The sequence below is a fragment of the Malus domestica genome, chromosome 06 (genome assembly GCF_042453785.1).
Source record: "Malus domestica chromosome 06, GDT2T_hap1".
NCBI classification, from domain to species: Eukaryota; Viridiplantae; Streptophyta; class Magnoliopsida; order Rosales; family Rosaceae; genus Malus; species Malus domestica.
The window spans coordinates 23212388-23220388 of NC_091666.1; the positions used below are offsets into that span (position 1 = coordinate 23212388).

Below are 8001 nucleotides of genomic sequence, written 5' to 3' on the forward strand. Positions count from 1 at the left end.
AGAAAATGGCAAGACAATCTAAGGTATTTGTGATCTTTCCAACGGACAACAGTTGAAAAGGAAAGGAATGAACATAAAGTGCAGTTGACTCAGCCTTATCACACATCAAATTTATCTTCCCTTTACCTAGAATAGGCTCCCCCTTACCATTTTCCACATAAACATGGCTAGGTTTATGTAACTGTGTATAATCATGTAAACTGGATGATTTGTTCATCATATGGTCAATGGCACCTGAGTCTATAATCCAAACATCATGTGAAAAAAGTGCACTTGTTATACCTGAGATATCTCTTTGTGGTACATATTTTGAATCGGTCAAGAATCCAGCAAATTTTCCAAGTAATGCAGTGGGATTTCTAGTGGTTTAGTCCTCACTCTCAGTGCTTCCCTTCTTCCTTTAGATATAAGCAGCAAACTCATTTATTAAAGCAATAGGATTTGAAGTGAAATTTACCAGTCCATCAGTTGATGTGCTTGTTGCATGACAGGCTTTAGAAGCATAAGTTTGAGAGTGATTGGATGAACCTTTTACATCTCTGGAAGACCTGTTTTCAAACTTAGGTCTTAATTTAGGGTGTAGGATCCAACACATTTCCCTCAAATGACCACTAGCATTACAGTAGATGCACTTCCAATCTAACCTATTTCCTTCGAATTGTTTTTCCCCAGCTAACTTGTGGTTAATAGTGAATGCTCTAGCTTCAGAGTTGAACTTAATTTCTACACTCATCACTTTTCTACGTGTTTCTTCTCTTTGCATAACTTGGCACACACTTACAAAAGATGGTAGCTCAAGAGTCATCAAAATGTGGCTGCGAAGATCTTTATATTTAGGTCCCAAACTAGCCAACAGTTGGAAAACCTTGTCTTCATCAGCTCTTTTAAGAAGTACAGTGGAATCAGTGGTGTGTGAACGATACCAATCTAGCTTATTCCACATGTTCTTTAAGCTTTCAAGGTGTTGAACAAAGGGTTGATCACTTTGCTTTCAACTAGCAAGGTTATTTTTGAGTTGGAACACATGAGCAACATTATTTTGACTCCTATACAGCTCGTTGATAGCTTCCTAAAGAAGACACGAGGATTTTGAGAAACTAAAAAGCTCAGACAACTTGGGTTCCATGGAGTTGAGCATCCAAGACATAACCAGCTGGTCATTACACAACCATGCATGACACGCCCCGACCCCGATGTCCTCGGGACACCTAGATGGTCACGTGCTGGCCGACACCCGAAGGGTGACGAAAGCCATTTAATTTAAGCAAAAGCTAAGAAATATGCTAAAACAGGCAATAGGGACTAATAACACAATAATAAAGTTCAACTGCTAATTAATAAAATTATGATAACACACATAATGTTCAGAGCATACATCTAATACAGAGTACAAGTGGAATTTAAGATAGAGAAGTGCTATTACAATAGGTGTTGAAGCAGAGAAGATATAGCACGAAATCACTGGTAGGGAAATTCCTCGTAGCTCAGATCGTATTCCTCGTTATAAGGTCCTGAATGGGGCGCAAAACAAACATGAGCGGACCAAGTTAATATATATATAATAAAACAGTTATCAACATACTAAACCCCAGGTTTTATGAAAAACACATATATAATGATAAACATAGGTTTTCCAAAACCTAACATGGTCTCAAATCATAACTTGTATATATAATAATCACTAGTGAATTTTCCGATAACCCCTAGGCCCCATGCCGGTTCCCTATCTCTGAGCAGACGGTCAGAGGAAAATACACTTCAGGCCCCATGCCGGCTCCCCGTCCCTATGCTAAATAGCCAGAGGAAACACACTCCAGGCCCTATGCCAACACCAAACCATCGCCCAGGACAGACCAAAATCTATCCCTATGTCCCGTAGCGGAAAGGACCACTAGGTAAGTACAAAACCATTGAACATATATATATTGAAAAACAACTTCATAGTATAAAGTTATCCATCATCTATACTATAAAGAGGTGTTCTATACATGTTCTAAATATCATATCGTCATCCATCAGATATTCTATAAGAACATAAGTTATAGGAAAAATAATGGTAATTCAAACTAGCCTCAGTAAGCATGTTATCTCAGAAAACATTTCATAAAACATAATCATTAAAACATGATGTTCATGTGTGCATTTCTACAATCAAAACATGCAATTTTAAAGGGGTCCACTCACCGTACACCGTTGGTGCAAAGTTGTACCAAAAAGGAATAACGGAATCACAGCTAATAATCGCACCTATTCACATAAAGGGTACATTTAGTCAAACTATACTCAAACAATTGAATTTTGGAAAACGGGCTTAAAAAACGAGCCCAGGACGTCGAAATTAGCCTAAGAGAGGTCCCGGACGAAATCTCGAAAAGTCAACCCTAAAAGTCAACGTTGGCCATTGATCGGTCAAAGTCAAAGTCCAAATCAACGTTGACCGTTGACTAGGTCAATGGTCAGAGTCAACTGGTTCAAAGAGGTCTAGGCTTAGGGTTGGATCGGGTTTAGGGCTTTAGGGGTGGGCTGATTGGGCCCTAAGGCTTTGGGTTTAGATCTATGGTTAATGGGTTAGATGGGCTAGGTTATAGAGGTTTAGGAAATTGGCTTTTGGGGTTTGGTTGCCATGGCTCTAAGGCCTTTAGGGTTAGGGTTTAGTCAATGGGCCAAAGGCCCTAAATGAAATGGCCCAAAAGCCTATGGGTCTTTAAGGAAATAAAACAAAAACAAAATAAATAAAAAAAGAAGAAAGAAATGGGCTTGGGAATTGGGCTGGCCAAAACAGGCTTAAGGCCAGTGTGTTAGGAAAATGGCCTGAATGGCCTGGTGTGATCGAAGAAGAACGCCAGAGCTTCTACAGCTCCGGCCGACTGCAAATGAACACCCTAGACCCCGATCTAGGTAGCAAAATGAAGCACAAGATGAGATAAGTGTTTTTATACCTTCCGTTTGCCGTGACACGGTCGGAGTTGTTCGGAAAGTTCCTCAACACCCATGCCTTGCTGGAGCTGGGTGTGTCTTCGGCCAAGCCAAAATCGGTCTAAAACCTTGGAAATAACGAGATAAAATCAATAAACCACATCCAAGCATCGATCTATAACGAATAGAATGAGACCCGATGCTTACCTAACCGGAAAAATGAAGGAATCTCGCCGGAGAGTTCCTGGGTTCCACCGTTCCTTGCAGCGACAGGAGAGAGAGAGAGAGAAAGACGAGGTTTGATGATGATGATGGTGGTGTCTTCTTCGCAGGTGGTGTAGTTATGTGTATGTGTATGTGTGCTCACGGTGCAAGAGAGGGAGAGAGAGATGAGAGTTTCAAGAGAGAGAAAATGAAGGTCACGAATAGGGGAGAGAGAGAGAGAGAGAAAAACATGAGGGGTGTTGGGGTGCTACCACGTGGTAGCCTAGGGATGGAAAGAATCCCATTTTCAGATCTTGATTGGGTAAAGGAATAGGGCCCAAAATGATAATTTTATTAAATTTTTTGGGAGAAATACAGAATTACTTTTATAAGTGGGGGTGGGTGTAACAATGCATCGTAAGAAGTAGAGGTAGTTTCAGGAGGTTCAATGTTGCCATTGATGTACCCTAACTTGGATCTTCCTCTTAGGGCAAGAGTTACTACTAGAGACCAAGGTAGGTAGTTGAATTCATTCAACAACACCGAGCATAGCCTTTGATTTGGATTGATCTCACCATGAATGATGTTAGGAGATGAGGTAGAGGAACTTGTACCCTTTGAACCAAAATGATTGTCTTCTACCATTTTTGTGTAGGATGAACAGAAGGAAATAACAGTGGTGAATCAATCAGAAACAGACCAATTTTGGTTCTTGCTCTAATACCATGTTGAATTCTAGTTCAAATGGTTTGTTTGTATATTCATTCATAAGTTTCATTTACAAGTGAGGGCTCTTATAAAGAGACTAAACAAGGCTGAAAGCCAATGGACAAACAATAGCAACATACCACTGAATGGACCACTAGTTAAGCCAACTAAACTTAATTTCAAGTTACAAGAAAGATAAAGCAAGACTAATCATAGTTACAAGTTTCTAGGTGAACATAAACCCTGAAACTAGGGAAAAAGATGCACGGTGGCGACTACAACTCAACATGTGAGTAGTTGGAGTTGCAGATGCAACTTGTATCCTATTTACTGAGTGACATCTTTCAACATCCTTAAATTGAAATTTAGATAAGAATAAAGTTAAATGGGGTTAGCTTTGTCGTGAGGGTGGGTTGAGTGATGGGTAGGAGTAGGCTAACGAGTTCAAAACCCTCCAATGTAACCAAACAAAGAAATTCATCAAGAATTAGTGACAATAAATACCTACTTCAAATTACTATATTACAACAATCCAACTCTCAATGCATCATTCTTCGATTTGTCACAATTTTGTTGAACCTTCTGAGTTCGTCTTTCTTACTTATAATTTAGCAACTGTGCTTTACAAAATATATAGAATGTACCTACATATGATTGCTGATGAAGTAGAAAACTGCTGGCAAAAGTTCATATACTGTATCTGTATCCAAATTTACAAATACACACACATACATAAAAAAACTGCGTAAATTAAAATATATAGAATCATCAATTTAGCCGCTAAAGACAATATTACCTTTTTAACTTATTTATTTGCCCTCTTGGGTTCATTTTTTCCCAAATGGTGGACATGTTTGTGGGACTTGCAGATACAGTATCTGTAGAAACAGCACAGCCAGTGGCAACAAAAAAATTAGAAGCAGAAAGTATAAGAGAATGAGTGAAGTTAGGGTTAGGGTTTCGATAGAATTAGAAGAAAGCTTTCAATGATGAAGAAGACGAACTGAACAGGGGTTGCTACGATTGTCAAACTCAAAAAATTGTCGTATCCCAGCCGCTTTGTTTTTCTTGGCATAAGGATTTTTGTGTTTTTATTGTTTTATGGTTAGGGTTTTGGTTGGGCGAATGAGAAAGGAAAGTAAAATAGAAATGGATATCCTTGGAATGATTCATTTTTCTGTAATCAAGTAGCGCATTTGAACAAAAAGTAGTGATAGCTAAACCCTATTTTCATATTTTCTAAGGATTTTTTAGTTTAAATATCAAATTTAAGAAAATTTTTAAGTTTTAACTAGAATACTATATTTTAGTTTAGATACCAATCGAAAAATCAACCATTACAATTCTCTGAATACAATTATTATTCAAAATATTGCACGATTATCACTCAATTTTCTCACTTTTTTCGACATGCCAACTTTTACCTGCAACTAGCATATCGTATTTACCGACAACTAGCCAATCAAAATTTCTGATCTCAAAGTCACTATCACACTGACTTTAGAAAAATGTGCTAAGTGATAAAAAATTTCATGAGCTCTTAATGTGTAAGGTGTATACATTTGATGTGACAATAAACTCACACAATAAACATAACTGAATTTGAAAAATTGCACCTATTGTTTTTTTATGTCATTGTTGAACAATGACTTGATATTTTCCAGTGATCGGAAAAAAATTGGGCGCCAATTATGGTGGTAGGCGACAAAGTAACATGTGGGTCATGTGCAAGTTGTTGCAAAAAAGTTAATGTCCACATATAAAATTCTTAGCCCGCAAATTATGGCTTAATCCAAAAGAATGGGTTTGGTTTGACAATTTTCCTTAAAGTTGGTATTTTTTTCTTGAATGGGAATCCTCTTCGGATCCTCCAATCATATCATTTTATCGTACATCGTACAATCAGTTTTTATCAGGTACTGTTTATATTTAATTTATAAAAAAAATTTACAATAATTTCTAACCGCACGATATACGATGAATTGATGTAATCGGAAGATCCTTAGGATCCTCATTTTTTTTCCTTAACACTAACACCTACATTAAATTTCGTATTTAATATGCAAGTGGCCCTCTACCGCAATGGTGGAGTGGAGTGTTGCCCTTACACCACGACATGAGTTCGAACTATGTCGGTTCTTTAATCTAACAAATCTATCGTTTAAAAAAAATTGGTATTTAATATGAATTTGCTTTATTTTGTTTGGCTTATTATATAAACACCCCACAAATTGTTAAATAAACCCTACATACTTAATACATCACATATTTTCTTTTTCACTTAAAAATTATCTTAATACACCCCACATACTCTCCTATAATACCCTCACACCCCACATTCTCAATATACACCTTATATTTTGTACATATTGTAGACATCGAAATTTCGGTAAAATAAATGTTAACCAATAGTTACAATTTCAACGCTCACGTGCCATATAAATTTTACACGTAGCGTGTGACTAAACGAAAAATCAAAATAAATCAGAAAAGTCATCAAGCAGGACACGTGTCAACACCTGGCAGAAACGATTTATTTCATCTGAATAATATATTTAAAATTAGGCTTTGGAAAATTCTATAAATAGAAGCCATTTCATTCATTTTGGGGGGGGGGACCAATTCATAACCAATTCACCTCACACCAAAACCTTGAAGCTTTGAAACTCCAAAGCTCCCAAGCAAATCCCGAAGGATCAAGAAAGCTCTCTTCGTTCTTCGTCAACCCAACCTTCAAGATCAAGTCCCAACGACCCTTTGAAGGAACTTCCACCAATTCAAGATCAAGCCCCGACGGCCCTTGAAGAAAGCGTTCATCGTTCATCGTTCATCGTTCATCATTCGTTCATCCTAAGATCAAGCCCTAACGGCCCTTTGGATCAACAACATCAATAAATCCACATATCCAACCGTTCTTCAAGATAAAGCCCAAAAACCCTTGAAGATCCATTCATCAACTGTTCATCAAGATCAAGCCCCAAAGGCCCTTGAAAATCCGTTCATCAACAGTTCTTCAAGATCAAGCCCAAAAGCCTTGAAGATCCATTCATCCATCAACCTTTAAGATCAAGCCCAAAGGCCCTTGAAGAAACTTCCCTCAACCTTCAAGATTAAGCCCCAACGGCCTTTGAAGAAAACTTTCAACCGTTCATCCAAGATCAAGCCTCGACGACCCTTGGATAAATCGCACATCCACAAATCAACACCTTACGGAGATCGAATCAAAGGATCAATTTTCAGAGAGATTGTAACCCCAAAATCATCAATACAAAATATTATTTTGCACACGTGTTCTTGTCTCGTTTGTTTCAGGAATTTCCGTGTTTACAAATTTGGCACGCCCGGTGGGACCATCTCTACCTCTCATCTCTTTGTCCGTTCAAGGAATCCAAACACACCTCAAAGTCAATGGCATCAAGCAAGGGACAAGCCGTTCTCGCAACCACCAAGGGAAGGATCCTAAGCACTTCTGCCGCGAACGGACAATCCATTGACGCCACAACCGCTCCTCAACATGCCACTTCAAAGTTGGTGCTGCTAAAGGAGCAAGGGGAGCATCAACAGTGTGAGTCTGTCATCAACCTAACCTTGCTAGGGGCACATAAGCATGCTGCTGAGGCACACAAGATGACATCCCAAAGCAGCCAACGACGTTCTTCGTCAGCATCCTGGATGTCTAAAGGAAAGTCACGTATATTGGTTGCACAAGTTATGACCATCGGCATTATCTCTATTGAATAACAACTGGCTCAAATGAATGAAGCGATCGCAAGGCTAACACAGATTATGGAAGAAAAAAACTTGCAAATCGCTGCACTCGTCAGCCGACTGGAGCCACAGGACAGCGAGAACCCTGACCCAGAGGATGATCCACTAAAGAGAGGAGTTGGCGAAGAAGATGAGCCTCCGGTGGAGAAGATCGATGTGAAGCCGGAGCTAGACCAAGCAGCAACACTCATGGGATCTCTTTCTATCCAGCAGCTGCAGGAGATGATCACCACATCAAGGCACAGTACGAAGAGAGCTCACATACCTCATTGTTCTACTCGAAGCCCTACTCCAAGAAGATTGATACCCTGAAGATGCCAAGGGGTTATCAACCACCAAAGTTCATGCAGTTTGATGGAAAAGGAAACCCAAAGCAGCACGTTGCACATTTCGTCGAAACTTGCA

At 39.0% G+C, this 8001-nt stretch overlaps 1 long non-coding RNA gene across 1 annotated transcript; it reads right to left on the reverse strand.

Annotated features, from left to right (window-relative positions):
* Positions 1 to 1306: 1306 nt before the first annotated feature.
* LOC139196704 (uncharacterized) lies at positions 1307 to 5023 on the reverse strand. The gene is made up of 5 exons (XR_011581803.1): positions 4625 to 5023; positions 3124 to 4528; positions 2940 to 3044; positions 2185 to 2247; positions 1307 to 1511 (listed from the first exon to the last, which is right to left on the reverse strand). It is a non-coding gene; the product is annotated as an uncharacterized lncRNA (long non-coding RNA).
* Positions 5024 to 8001: the final 2978 nt, after the last annotated feature.